The sequence below is a fragment of the Piliocolobus tephrosceles genome, chromosome 3, assembly GCF_002776525.5.
Source record: "Piliocolobus tephrosceles isolate RC106 chromosome 3, ASM277652v3, whole genome shotgun sequence".
NCBI classification, from domain to species: Eukaryota; Metazoa; Chordata; class Mammalia; order Primates; family Cercopithecidae; genus Piliocolobus; species Piliocolobus tephrosceles.
In genome coordinates, this window is record NC_045436.1 from 164,071,620 (window position 1) to 164,085,830 (window position 14,211).

At 38.1% G+C, this 14,211-nt stretch overlaps 1 protein-coding gene across 3 annotated transcripts in view; it reads left to right on the forward strand.

The window, feature by feature from the left end:
* Window positions 1–14,211, forward strand: part of KCNIP4 (potassium voltage-gated channel interacting protein 4) — a 1,209,980-nt gene that overhangs the window by 184,071 nt on the left and 1,011,698 nt on the right. Inside the window, exon 2 of one of the 3 annotated variants that reach the window (XM_026456090.1) lies at window positions 90–201. The exons of the other annotated variants lie outside the window; for them this stretch is intronic. The gene's annotated coding sequence lies outside the window, so the exon portion shown is untranslated. The remainder of the gene's footprint in view (window positions 1–89; window positions 202–14,211) is intronic. 3 annotated transcript variants of the gene reach the window in all.

Consider the following 14,211-nt stretch of genomic DNA (forward strand, 5'->3'; position numbering starts at 1 on the left):
TGGTGAACCTGTGCTCGTTGTTAGGAATGCGTTCCTGAGTGTCCTGATGAGGAAATTAGACGAACCGTGCATATGTGCATTCAATCTAGAAGTGGTTATTGAGCATTCATTGTGTACCAAGTGCTGTGCTTGACAAGAAGACTTACACCTAGTGGTCCCAGAGGGAGACTTAGGAAGTGGGAGCACCTGTCAGATCATCATGTGAATCCTTCCCTCCAATTCCATCCATCTACACCCCCCTCCCAACCTTCTGGGATTCTCCTTTCCTGTTTCACACTTATATATACACATTCTTCATGTGAACATTTATTCAGATAAAGAAGAGTCATGACTGGAAGAGGGTTTTGATGACTGGTGGAAGAGTCTCGTTGACCCAGCCCACTAATGACGCTGGTAATGTGTTTAAATGTTTTCTTGTAGATGCCATCTTGCTTATGATGGTTCGCTTTAACACTTCAGAACAAAATAAGGGTGGTGTCCTTGCTGGTTTGTTTTATGTGTGCAGATGAAGAACAGTATCCTTGGCTTTTTTCCTGAGATTCTTCTAACTAACAGCAACCAATTCTGTTCAAAATTAATTTTGTTAGTATTTTTATAGGTTAAAGGCAGCCCGGATTTATTGAGCCTAGCAGTGTACTAGGCAATGGGGAAAATATAAAATAAGGAAACTTGTGCATAAGAAACGGGAAAAACATATCAAGAAAAGACAACAATTTCTATTCTTCTTTGTTTCATTTCAATGCAGTGCTGTCCTTTAGGGTAGTCACAAGCCACATATGGCTAATGAGCAGGTGAAATGTAACTGGTCCAAATTGGGATGTGTGGTAAAATAATCATATGAAAGAGATCATGAATAATTTTTTATGTTGATTGCATATTGAAATGATATTTTGAATATATTGAGTTGAATATAGTATTAATTTAATTTCACCTGTTTCTTTTTACTTTATAAAATGTGGCTAATAGGAAAATAAAATTATATATGTAGCACATATTGCTTTTTAAAATGTGGCTAATAGAAACATAAAATTACGTATGTGGCATACATTATATTTTTGTTAGAAAGTGTCATTGTAATATTTCCACTAGTCATATTGGGGATTATATAGTGTATAGTGATTTTTAATATGACTTTTTTACATTTACAATTATTTCATTAAATATTTTTCTCAAATCATGATATTTGTGTAGCCACCTTCAATGTTATCATAATTATCCCATCATGGAAGTGTTGAGGTGTGTGTATAACTGGGACTTCCTGTTCCGCATCATTTAGCCATTTAGACATTTAGGTCATTTGCAGTTTGCAAAGTAAGGAATTTTTTTTAATGTTAAACAATACAATCTTCCCCTCCCTCTGTGGGAGTAAATTTGGAAAAAATAAATATGGAAGAAATAATTAAAAATTAATTTTGTTATAAGAAACATTTTTAACATTGTGGTATATTTATTTTGAGAGTTTTTTTTTTGCTTTTTTGTGCTTGTTTTACAAATTTATGTTAATATTATATATTGCATTTTAATTATTTTTATGTGAATGTAAGAATTATATGTTTTAAATTTAATTATAAGATGATTGTAAAAAAAGAGAGAGAGGTCACTGTAATGTCTGTATAGTGTTCAACTGAGTGAATATGTTATTTTTCTCTGCTACTGGCCTTAGAGATTGAATCAAATTTTGAATCATTACAAATAATTCATCGTTTTCTCCAAATTTTAGATTATTTGAACTTCTTCATCAAACAGGCCTCAGATGGGCATTTACAAAAAAGTACACAAAGAAGTACTGTGTAGCACACCTTAGTAACCACCATGGTTCAATTTAGAAGTTATATTGTTGAAAAGATGATAGATAAGTCCTGTAGTACCAGCTACTTGAGAAGCTGTGGCAGGTGGGTCACCTGAACTCAGGAGTTTGAGGCTATAGTGAGTCATGATCATGCCACCGCATTCCAGCCTGGGAAACAGAGTGAGATTCATCTCTCAAAAAATTATTACAGGATGTTCTTAATAAAGTACATAATTAAAGAAGAGGTACACACTCTCTCCTTGCAACCTATTCTTATAGTCAATTGTTACACGTGCAAAACGTTATTTAATTTTATGAGATTCATAAGTTCTTTCTAATATGAGCAAAATATCAGACCTAGAACAGTGCCTGCCATTTAGTAGTGTTGGTGAATGAATATCTGTTAAATGAATAAACTTAGCTTATTAAGGTATGTTTTGGTCATTTCATGCTGGTCTTGCCATAGAATGCATTGGGAATGTGGATGGAAAATAGTGGAAATGGCATCCCTGACCATTCTGTGGCTACCCTTGAGCGATCTGTTTGCTTTGCAAAGCAATAAATAATAGAAATATTTAAAATTTTAGCGTTTTAATACTTGAAAGAAATTTAGAGAGGATTTCTCTAATTGATGATGTACTCAATTTACAGAGGAGAAAACAGGCATGGGGCTATTGGGTACTGAAATTGATTCAGAAAAGGCCTAGAAGTAAGGCCCTGGGCTTCCGAATTCTGCATTTCACGTTGCTGTGCTGCCAATAGAACACAAATATTTTAATAAAGTCAGTCTCCAAACCCATCATTTTCCTGTTTTATTGAACAAATTTAGAGAGTTTTACTTTAATAAAAACATGTATCTAATTGAAGGTTGAATTTAAGCCAAGATTTTCATTGTTAATAATTAGCAGCATGAATTTGTGGGCGTGGGATTGGGTGTTTTCCCTCATTTTGTTGGCACGGTTATTACTAGGGTTTTTCTTGTGCTGACATGCTTTATTATTAGCATCAGCAGAGCACTCAAGATTTTCAGTCATTCATGGAACCACTAGATTCTAGTCCCTAAGCTTAGTTAATTTTAGGCTCTGGAAGTTGAATGTTAAGAAAGGAAGCTTCGAGGGGAAGGAGTAGCAAGGGAGATAAGCTTTCAGCAAAGAAAACCATGAGTAATTGAGCTGCACAGCAACATTGTGGATGAAAAGATCATTGTTCATATTTATATTCAGTATTTCTATTTGTAGGATGCTGTTCTTGAGTATGAGGGCAGTTGAATAGAATAGTTTGACACCTGTAGTTCTTTCTTTATCAGTTAGCTATAGCAGAATATTTATGTCAATGCAAATAGAAGAGCAAAGAAATTGCGAGCAGAAATCCAAAGGAGCAGTACGTCAAATTCAAGCAGAAGTGAAAAATGGGGACTTTGACTTGTGTTATAATTCCGTTCCTCCTGTATCCAGAGCCGTGTTTAGACAGGAATTTAATAGCGGGTTACAAGGACCGGTGGCAAGATCATGGGCATGAGAATTTTGGAAACGTAGGTTGACATTCCAGGTCTACTGCTGTGTGACCTCAGCAAAATAAATTCATCTATGAAGACTTCAGACTGCCCTGAAGTCACCTCGGAAGTGAAAAGCTGATACCAGGTGAACAGGTCTCCTCTTCCACAACTCAGTCTAGAAACGACTTCACAGAACTCACGGTCAGTTACAGAATAAAGAATGTCCTGATCAGTTGTGGATGTCGATGAAAAGTAGCATGATTACTGTTCTTAGGTTCTATGATTCTTTGACTACAAAGTTTCTATGTCCTGCTATATGGTAAAACCACGAGTATTCGCTTGAAGATGTTCATTTCTTTTTTACTTGGCAATGAGTTCAAATTACTTTTGTGATTTGTTAATGACACAGGAAATACAGCCAATGTTGATTGAAGAGGCATGTGGTAATAATTGGACTCAATCTTAAGAAATGTGCAAATTAAAAGAGCAATCGACATGGGCAAAATTATGCAAAGCAAGTGTTCCTAGTCACTCATCATGTCACTGTGTTGAAATGTTTAATCAATATCTTAAAATCTCCAGGAGATATAAAATGGTTCACATAATTGTTCTGTTAGGGAAGATTTTCGTGGGAACAGCTTAGTTCAACTTATTTCTAAGTCAATAATCTTTTCTCTCACAGTGGTCTGTGAGCCTGTGATTAGTAATTCATGATGTCAATGTCATGAGTAATACTAACAAGGAGCACTTACTGAGTTTGCTCTTTGCCAGAACCCATTCAAAGTGGTGTCTACAAGTCAGTTAATTTCTCACACAAACGTGATAAGTAGGTATTATTATTGTTGTTATTATCCTTATCTTACACATTAGTACACTGATACTCAGAGAAGTCACACAACTTACCCTAGGTCACATTGCAAGTGGGCAGTGAAGGTCTTAACCAGGATATTTCTCTACTGCTAGTGGTGACAATAATTACCATTTGGAGGTTCTTTTCTGCCTCACAGACTCTGGCAGAAGCAGCACGTATATGACTTTGTTTCATGGCTGTTTTACAGATGGGATAAGTAAGGCCTATGTAATGAGTCTACTATCACCCACCCAATTAAGTCTTATGGCTGGGTTTCTGTAATTCCAAAGACCAAGATGGATTCACCACTTAGGCAACTGTGGATGTCCCTTTTGTTAAAGTGAACAAAGTATGCCTATTAAAATCTGAATCGCATTTATTACTTGGGTTTAGAGAAATGATGGATTGCAGGAAGTGAAAATGTATCTTGAGTAAGCATGTGCCAAACTCCTGCAGAAAGTCTGCACGGGGCGCGGGTCAAAACTCAAACCTTACTTCCTCAAAGAGACATGTGGATGTCACCCTGTTTTTAAGGCACTTTCCAAACATCCACTCTCCCATGAAACCATACACACATCTTCAGTTACTCTATTCACATTATTTTGTTTTGTTGTCTTCAGAGCATTGACATTGTCTTGTCTATTCTTTACCAGACATAGTTTCATGAGAACAGAGAGGTTGTTGGTTTTATTCACCTCTGTGTCCCCGGTACCTCCAACAGTATATGGGACATAAATTGTACCCCAAAGCTTTAATTGAATGATTTTGCTTATGGTTTTTATTATAAATATCAATAGCAACAATTTTTATTGACTGGTTTCCTGTGTTCCTTTCTTTGTAGTAAGTACATTTTCTAAATTTATTTCTTACAATAAAATTAGGGAGTTTGTCTTATTGTCATACCCATTTTGCAGACGTGGAAAATAAGGCATACTAAGGTCAAATTACTTGCATAAGGACACAAACATAGTAGTTAGGAGTCACACCCCAACACATGTCTTTTCATCTGCACAGGCTGTACTCTCACGCCCAGTACTCAGCTCACTTGTGACTACAAAAAGTTCTGAACAGGTCTATCTTTTCATTGGTTGATTTTCCCAAGATGTAATTTATGTGGCTTTATCACTGCCTTTGTAGATAAGATTTAAATTCAATGAACACTTATTGAATGGAGTCATAGATTATATGGTAAGCATCACCAGTGCCGCTTTACAAGGACAAAAAAGGAAGTTCAAATAAGTGATATTTGTGTTGCTAGAAACTGGTAAAGCCAGAATTTAAACCCAGGACTGTTAATTCCAAGTCTTTGGCTCAATCTGTAATAAATGATGAAGACTTCTCTAAAAAAGAAAAACAGCATTCTCAACCGTGTATTTCGAAACAAGTGTTTTCAAATTGCATATAGAGAGGAGGCATTACATCATGGTAAATATTGTGATTCTTTTGCTAAGTGCTCTCTTGGGACAGATAATATCTGAAATAGATACTTGATCATTATTTAGTCCAAACCCACATGTAAGCCTATGTCCTCTGTTGTCAGAGATCTAACCCACAAAAGAGGTATCCTGAATGATTTTGTCTTAGTTTCCTTTCTTTCTCTTTCTCTTTCTTTTCTCTTTCTTTTTTTTTCTTTTTTTCTTTTCTTTTCTTTCCTTTCTTTCTTTTTTTTTTTTTTTTTTGATGCAGGACTCTGTCTCTCAGGCTGGAGTGCGGTGGCTGAATCTCAGCTCACTGCAATCTCCACCTCCCAGGTTCAAGCGATTTTCCTGCCTCAGCCTCCCAAATAGCTGGGATTACAGGTGCCTGCCACCACACCTGGCTAATTTTTGTATTTTTAGTGGAGATAGGGATTTCACATCATGGCCAGGCTGGTCATGAACTTCTGTCAAGAGATCTGCCCACCTCAGCAACCCAGAGTACTGGGATTACAGGCGTGAGCCACTGTGCCTGGCCTATTTTCTCTAAAAGCATGTTTTACATTTGCTTTTCAGTATCATGAAATGACAAGTGGCAAATTTCAGGAGTGTTCATTGATTTTTCTTTCAGGATAAAGAATAATTTCAGAAGTAATTCAGAAATATCAAGATAGATTTGTGCCCCTTTTAAAGTGGTTACATAGTTACTAAGCTGATAAACATGCATTTGGACTTCTTCCATCTGAGAAAGAGAGAGGCTGCAGTTGATAGATATTTCCTTTTTTGTTCTTTTTTTTTTTGTTTTTTTTTGTTTTTTTTTGTTTTTGAGACAAAGTCTTGCTCTGTCGCCAGGCTGGAGTGCAGTGGTGCAATCTTGGCTCGCTGCAACCTCCGCCTCTTGGGTTCAAGCAATTCTTATGCCTCAGCCTCCCGAGTAGCTGAGATTACAGGCACACGCCATCACACCCAGCTAATTTTTGTATTTTTAGTAAACATAGGGTTTCACCATGTTGGCCAGGCTGGGCTCTATCTCCTGACCTTGTGATCTGCCTGCCTCAGCCTTCCAAAGTGGTGAGATTACAGGTGTGAGCCACTGTGCCCGGCCAATAGATATTTCTTATAATACTTCAGCTATTTTAATACCAGCATTTAAATAAACAGACAAAGACGAAAACCATTTAAAGATCTAAACTGGCCAAATAGAGGATTGTATTTGCATTTCTTTAGGAAGTGGGAAAGAAAGAGAGAAATAAAAATCCATGTTTTTAGCTATAAAATATCAGTTGATATTTCTTTAGGGAGACTAAAACTTTTCAGTTTTCAAGCAAATATTCTGATTCTAAAAAAGGAGATGGACTGATAAGATTAAAAATGTGTGGCATGACCTATGTTGTTTCAGAGGCGATAGAGCCATTTATAGTTTCTAATAAAATCTAAGAGAAAATACAAGTTATTGTATCAATTGAACCATAACACAACAAAAGATCATTACTGCCCTATCAGCAACTATATAAATTGTGACAAACTAAATATGTAAGACCACATCTGAGCTAGAACATTAGTCACTTTGTTTTGAAAACCATATTAATACCAAGTCTTTGATAAATATGCACAGAATGTTACCAATACTTTTATTAAAGACATTTGATAAACTACAGTTTTTTTCTTCCAGATATTTGACCAGTTAAGTGGTTTCTCTATCCATGCTTGGGAAGTCCATTAGTTATGTCTAAATAAATATGTGGGTGCTACTATACCTCCTTCCACAGCCTGATCAATTGATCAGTATGAGCAACAGCAACTAAACAAGTTTAGAGCATCTTCCCTGGGATTAGGGACCATTGTTCTAATGGTCCACTAGCACCTTGTCCTTCAGTTTCAGTTGCTCTGGGGTAAGTCTGCCTGTTCCTTTGTGATGCCCAGCACCGCTGTTTTTACGCATTAATAGATCCATAACTGAAACCTAATTTTATTTGTCTATTTGCTTAGGACGTACTAGAGTAAATAACTAAATGAGTCATTCATTTAACTTAAAGTATTGCCAGAAACTTTACATTCATTATCTAATTTCCTCCTTCTACCAACAACCTTGGTGGGTAGGCATCAGTCTTACCTTATAGGTATGAAAGCTGAGGTTGAGAAGGTGAACAAATTACTGGCAGAGACAGGCTATCCATGCTCAGCTCTAAAGCTTTTCTTCTTTCCATGTTCTATTTCTTTTCTTTTTCTTTTTTCTTTTTTTTTTTCGAGACAGTGTCTTGCTCTGTCTCTGCTGGAGTGAAGTGGCACCATCTGCTACCTCTGCCTCCTGGGTTCAAGCAGTTCTCCTGCCTCAGCCTCCTGAGTAGCTGGGATTATAGGCACACACAACCATGCCTGGCTAATTTTTGTATTTTTAGTAGAGACGGGGTTTCTCCATGTTGGCCAGTGTGGTCTCGAACTCCTGACCTCAGGTGATCCACCCACCTCGGCCTCCCAAACTGCTGAGATTACAGGCGTGAGCCATCACACCCAGCCACCCATATTCTTTCAATAGCATGTTTTGTTGTTGTTGTTTGTTTTGTTTTTTTGGGGGGGGTTTTGTTTGTTTGTTTGTTTTTTTGATTTTTTGGAGACAGAGTCTTTCTCTGTCGCCCAGGCTGCAGTGCAGTGGTGCAACCTTGGCTCACAGCAACTTCTGCCTTCCAGGTTCAAGCAATTCTCCTGCTTTAGCCTCCCAAGTAGCTGGGATTACAGGCCTCTGCTACCATGCCCAGTTAATTTTTGTATTTTTAGTAGAGACAGCAGGGCTTTCCCATGTTGGCCAGGCTGGTCACTAACTCCTGACCTCAGGTGATCTGCCCACCTCGGCCTCCAAAAGTGCTGGGAGTACAGACGTGAGTCACTGTGCCCGGCCCAATAGCACATATTTTTATGTTAACTCTGTACAAGATAAAACTGTCCTAAATTTTACTCTGAAGTTTTTCAGAATTACATTAGTAGTTTTGTATTTTTATCTTTATACGTTGTTCAGTGGCATTTCTTCTATTTAATGTCTTCATCCCATCCTAGAGTTGAGCGTTTAGGGAAGCTTCTACTGTTAGACATGTTAAAGAAATGATTCCTTGAAGTGGGACAATTTAGAGTCATGATCAAGAGGCCAGGCTTTCTGCTCCAGAAGACCTGGTCTGAGCCCTACTTGCACTGCTTATGTATCGGGTGACTTTAGACAAATTTCTTATCCTCATTAAGTGTAAATTTCCCATTTGAAAAACAGGAATAATGATCATACCTATTGCTTATGGTTATTTATGCATTAATTAGTTCAACAAATATGTATTCATCTCTTATAATAAGCCAGGTACTCAGTAATGAATTAACCAAGTTGGCTGCTCTGAAACACTTTATATTCTAGCAAGAAAAGACACACACACACAAAAACTGATAAATAAATAAGCTTAGTCCAGTAGTGCTAAGGGCTGTATAGACAAATAAAGCAAGGTAGAGGGAGGTGGGTGTGGAGTGGTAGTAGTTGGAGAAGGATGTTTTTTAGAAAGAGAACTTTCCATTATGAAGTGACAATTGAGCAGAAACCTGCAATAAATTTTATTGAGCGAATTAAGAAAAAGCGACACAGAAAACCAAATTGAAGGTACAATGCTTTGTAAGATGCCTGCTGTGGAGAGATGCAAGCCCTTACCACAGGCTTATTTTAAATCACTAGAATTCGAGCTCCCTAAGATGAGGGCACACTTCTGTTTCATTCGTTGCTGCATCACAAGCATGCACAATGCCTGTTAGATTCTCAATACAACTAAGCTATAGCTCTTGAAGTCTCTGTCTATTTCCTGGTGGAGATAGTAGGATGAAGGGGTCAGTAGATGGAGAGAAGAAGCTGAGAGTAGAACAGGAATCTCCACGGTAGCAGTCACCTTGCCCCACCTCATCAGAATGTCATCAGAGGTCTAGACGTAGATGGCTTTTGGGCATGGGCTTGACTATAGTTTCACAAAAGGCACGATGCTTCAATAAAAAGTTTTATTGACAGCAGCTATGAAATCTACAGAAAATAGCACAGGTGATGGCTTGAGATTCGAAGACAAGTCTGGGCTTCCCTACTAACCCAGTGAGGGCACATGGAGAGAAATACACAACAGGACATTTATTTTATTTTATTTTATTTTATTTATTTTTATTTTATTTTATTTTATTATTATACTTTAAGTTCTAGGGTACATGTGCATAACGTGCAGGTTTGTTACATATGTATACTTGTGCCATGTTGGTGTGCTGCACCCATCAACTCGTCAGCACCCATCAATTCGTCATTTATATCAGGTATAACTCCCAATGCAATCCCTCCCCCCTCCCCCCCACCCCATGATAGGCCCCGATGTGTGATGTTCCCCTTCCCGAGTACAAGTGATGTCATTGTTCAGTTCCCACCTATGAGTGAGAACATGCGGTGTTTGGTTTTCTGTTCTTGTGATAGTTTGCTAAGAATGATGGTTTCCAGCTGCATCCATGTCCCTACAAAGGATGCAAACTCATCCTTTTTTATGGCTGCATAATATTTGATGGTGTATATGTGGCACAACAGGACCTTTAACCTGCATAAACTGCCAGTCCTGCTGCAACTCACATATTCCATTCTGATTTGCTGTTGCCTTACTGGAAGTAACCTAGGGCATATTTTTTTTTTAGAGACCAGGAAGAATTCTCTTTTCTTTTATTCACTCATTCAACTAATAGTGTCCTCAGTTCCTGGTTCCAAACTCTGCCTGAGGCATGAGATCTGAAACCTCATACTGATTAAACATGGTATCTTCCATGAGGTCTGTGCTGTTCTACTTGGTGATATCCAATAGAGGTGATTGTCTCTAAAATAACCCAAAGATAGCCAGCACTTAGTGCACCCAGAGATTGTCTGACAAAGCTGAATGATTGATAAGGCAGTCTTTTAAGTGAATTTGCTCCTGATTTACTTAGTGAACATTTTTTCTCTAAGATCTCAGATAGTGTGAAAAACCTTTGCAGATTATGCATGAGGAGCCTCACTACGCTTTACCCTGCCCTGCTTAATTGCAGATCTTGGAAACACTCACTCAGAGATGCCAGATATTTAACTGAACTTCCAATTCACTATTGCTAAATTGCAAACATCCTTGAAAAACTGATCAACAGAAATGAGCTTCCAAGTGCCTCCAGAAAGGCACAATGCTTGGGAAAAATAAATAAAAATAAACCCTCTAATTGCAGCAGCACTTTTTATGGTCAATAAAGTATTCAATATGCTATGCAGCAGGGGTATCTCAACTGAGAGTCAAATAAAAATAACTGTGCATGTGATAGCTCAGTGAAAACTTTCTTTTCTCAGCAAGAGATAAAAAATCTCAACTGTCTCCAGCCTGGCATATTTGATGAATTGCTTGCACAAAAGAGGATGTGTGGGATTTAGCCTAGCTAAAACAAAACAAAACAAATTCCTAGTAACAGGCTCCTAAAGAAAGGTAGCACCTGATTCTGCTTGGTTTGGGATTATTTACGTGAAATCTTTCTTAAATATCAGTCCCAACCCTCTGACCTCAGAATTTTTTCTTCCCAGGAAGGAATAGAATTTTTCTTTTTCTTCCATCCGTCTCTTTTCTTCCTTTCTTTAGTACCCATGTGATATGGTTAGGCTTTGTGTCCCCACCCAAATCTCATCTGGAATTGGAATCCCCAGGTGCTGAGGGAGAGACCTGGTGAGAGGTGGTTGGATTATGGGGGCAGTGTGCCCCATGCTGTTCTCATGGTAGTGAAGTGAGCTCTTATGAGATCTGATGGTTTTATAAGGGGCTCTTTCCCCTTTGCTGGCTCACTCTCTCTTTCCCATTGACATGTGAGAAGGTACAAGCTTGCTTCCCCTTTGCCTTTCACCATGACTGTAAATTTCATGAGGTCCCCCCAGCCATGCAGAAATGTGAGTCTATTAAACCTCTTTGTTTTATAAATTACCCAGCCTCTGATATTTCTTTATAGCAGTGTGAAAATGGACAAATAGAGCATGCATCCATTTCTTCCACTTTTTCTTAAGTGTATAAATATATGACATTCCAAGGCAAGTGCTAGTCAACATCCCTTCCTTTATAAAGTGTAAAAAACCAGAAAAGTATGAACAAAGCTTTGTGGAATCTCATATGAGACAGCAGCTAACAGCCTTGGGGAGCTGGCAAAGGCAGCACTGATCTATAACTTTTGATGAGTCTTGAAGGAGGAGGGCGATTGTACCACCTGCAGAACAGTGGAAAGACAGTTTCTATTAGTTTGGCCACCTTTTTACTTGAACTTCTCATTCTTGGAGTTCTTTCACTTCTTTCATATTGTGACTGTGCACATAATTATTGATTGTTCCATCAGATGTTGTTTTAATGCTCGTACTCCCTAAGCCTTCTTTTCTTCTTGGCTGTGTTTGCCTTTTCTCTACCTGTGTTCAACCCAGTTGTGATTTCATATAAATTTAAATTGATCTGGGCATTCCAGTTAACTTCTAAAACTTGGACACATTACCTGGCAGGCACAAGTGTCTCTTTTTGAGATAAAAAGAATCAATGAATTTGCTTTTGGTAAAGCTTGTTATTATGAAAATTTCAAACACAAACAAAAGAAAGTGAATAGTACAATAAAGCTTATGCACCCTTTACCTAGCATCAATAATTGTCAGAAATTTTCCAATCTTGTTCCATTCATTAATTTATTTGAGGAGGTCATATTTTAAAATGAATGTTAGACGTAATGCTTTTCTCCTGCAGATTCCGAAGTATACATGTCCAAATGATAAGAATGTGTGTATACATAAACACAATGTCATTTATAATGCCTAACACAATTAATAACAATCCTTTAATGCAATTTAAGATTCAGTTCATATATCCATATTTGCATTTCCTCAATTTTCTCAAGAAGTCTTTTAATTGTGTGTTTGTTTGCATCAGAATCCAAGCAAAGTCTTTATAAGTCTTTATATGGTATTTGCTGTTATGTTTTCCAAGTCTCTTTAAATGTGTAACACTAGCTCTGCCTCCTTTTTATTTAAGTCGTTGATTTGTTTGAGAAAGGGGATATTTGGTCTTTGGATTTGGCTAAGAGCTTCCTCCAGATGTCTTCGCCCAATCTCCTCTTTCCTACCTACCTCTGTAGAATTTCCATGAGATCAGGTTCAATTTATTTTTTGCAAGGCCTAAATAACCAAGACACCCCCTACGTCCTACAGTAGGACCCCCTACTTCCTACAAATGGATAGTCTTAAGTAAAAATAGATGATTGCAGTCTTATCTAGCTAGGAGGTGTGGCAAACTAACTTAACTATAGGGCTTTTATGTTACCTAATGGAGTAGTATGTTTGGGGCCAGGGCTGAATTGTTTGAGGCCATTTAGGAGAAATGGAATGCTCACATTAGTAGCCTACCTTCTCCACCTTCCCATTCTGCAGCCCACAGCTTCTCCTCAAAATAACTGTTGAGCATCTGGAAAATATAGTTTGTAAGGGCAATAGATTATTAGTCTTCTCAGGGCAATCACATGATTTGAACTTACAGGTGCCTAGAATTAGATTAGGATGATATACATAAAATATGTAATAAACTACTTAATTCTTGGTCCTAGTAAATGCTGAATAAATGGTAGCATTTCTTTTCAGAATATGTTTGTAATTAGCCACTTTCCTCAAAGGATGTTCGTGTTTCACTTACTTGATAGTCAAGCCGTCATCAACCTCAATCACTGTACCCTCATTCCCAAACTGTCATCAGACCTCGAGCTGGGGAGGCATATTTGAGGGAACTGGAAATGCTGGTGTCACTCCAGTTTCATGGATAGAAGATGTGGTCTTACCATAGACCTTAGCTACCTCAGCATAAGTTTTTGTGTTGTTTATTAAGTTTAGAACTTTTACCTTTTCACTTTAAGGAAGTGCTTTACAGCTTCTTTTTGGTATATTCGAATTGCCAGCATCACTTCTCCTGTGCTTTGGGGCCATTGTTAAGAAAAATAAAGGGTTTATTGAATATAAGCCCTGTAATACTGAGACAGTAGATCTGATCACCAGTGGCTACAAAGTGATTTATGGGCAGGCAGCGTCTACAATGTGGAAACCCAAGACAAAAGGAGTATTCACATCACTGGAGGGAGGGAGCAGGATGGGCACAAGATTTCATCATGCCACTCTGAAGGGCGTGTGATATAAAACTTACAAATGGTTTGTTTCTGGAATTTTCTATTTAATATTTTCAGACCACCATTGACAGCTGGTAACCGAAACCACAGAAAGCAAAACTGCAGATAAGTGGGAACTACTGTATAGCTCCAGCCTCATCCTGGGATTAAGAAACTTAGACTCTAAGTATGGAGTATGAAGTGGTGAGACATAGTCAAAGGAGGCAAAGAGAAGAGCAAGGAACTCAGCATGAGGGTGTTTGGGCAAGGATCTCCAGTATGTGTGCTCCAAAGAGGCATGCCCTGCTGTTCTCTCTACCCTAAGATATGGAAGAGTGAAAGGGCCCTGACCCTCAGTGTGACGGCAGTATGGCACATGTGGAGGGCAGTGGTGGGAGATGCGGAAGTAGGGTAAGCACAAGTCCAAAGATGACAGGTCTCATTAGCTGAATATTGCAATGACTCATCCAGGATTGGGTGACGATATGAA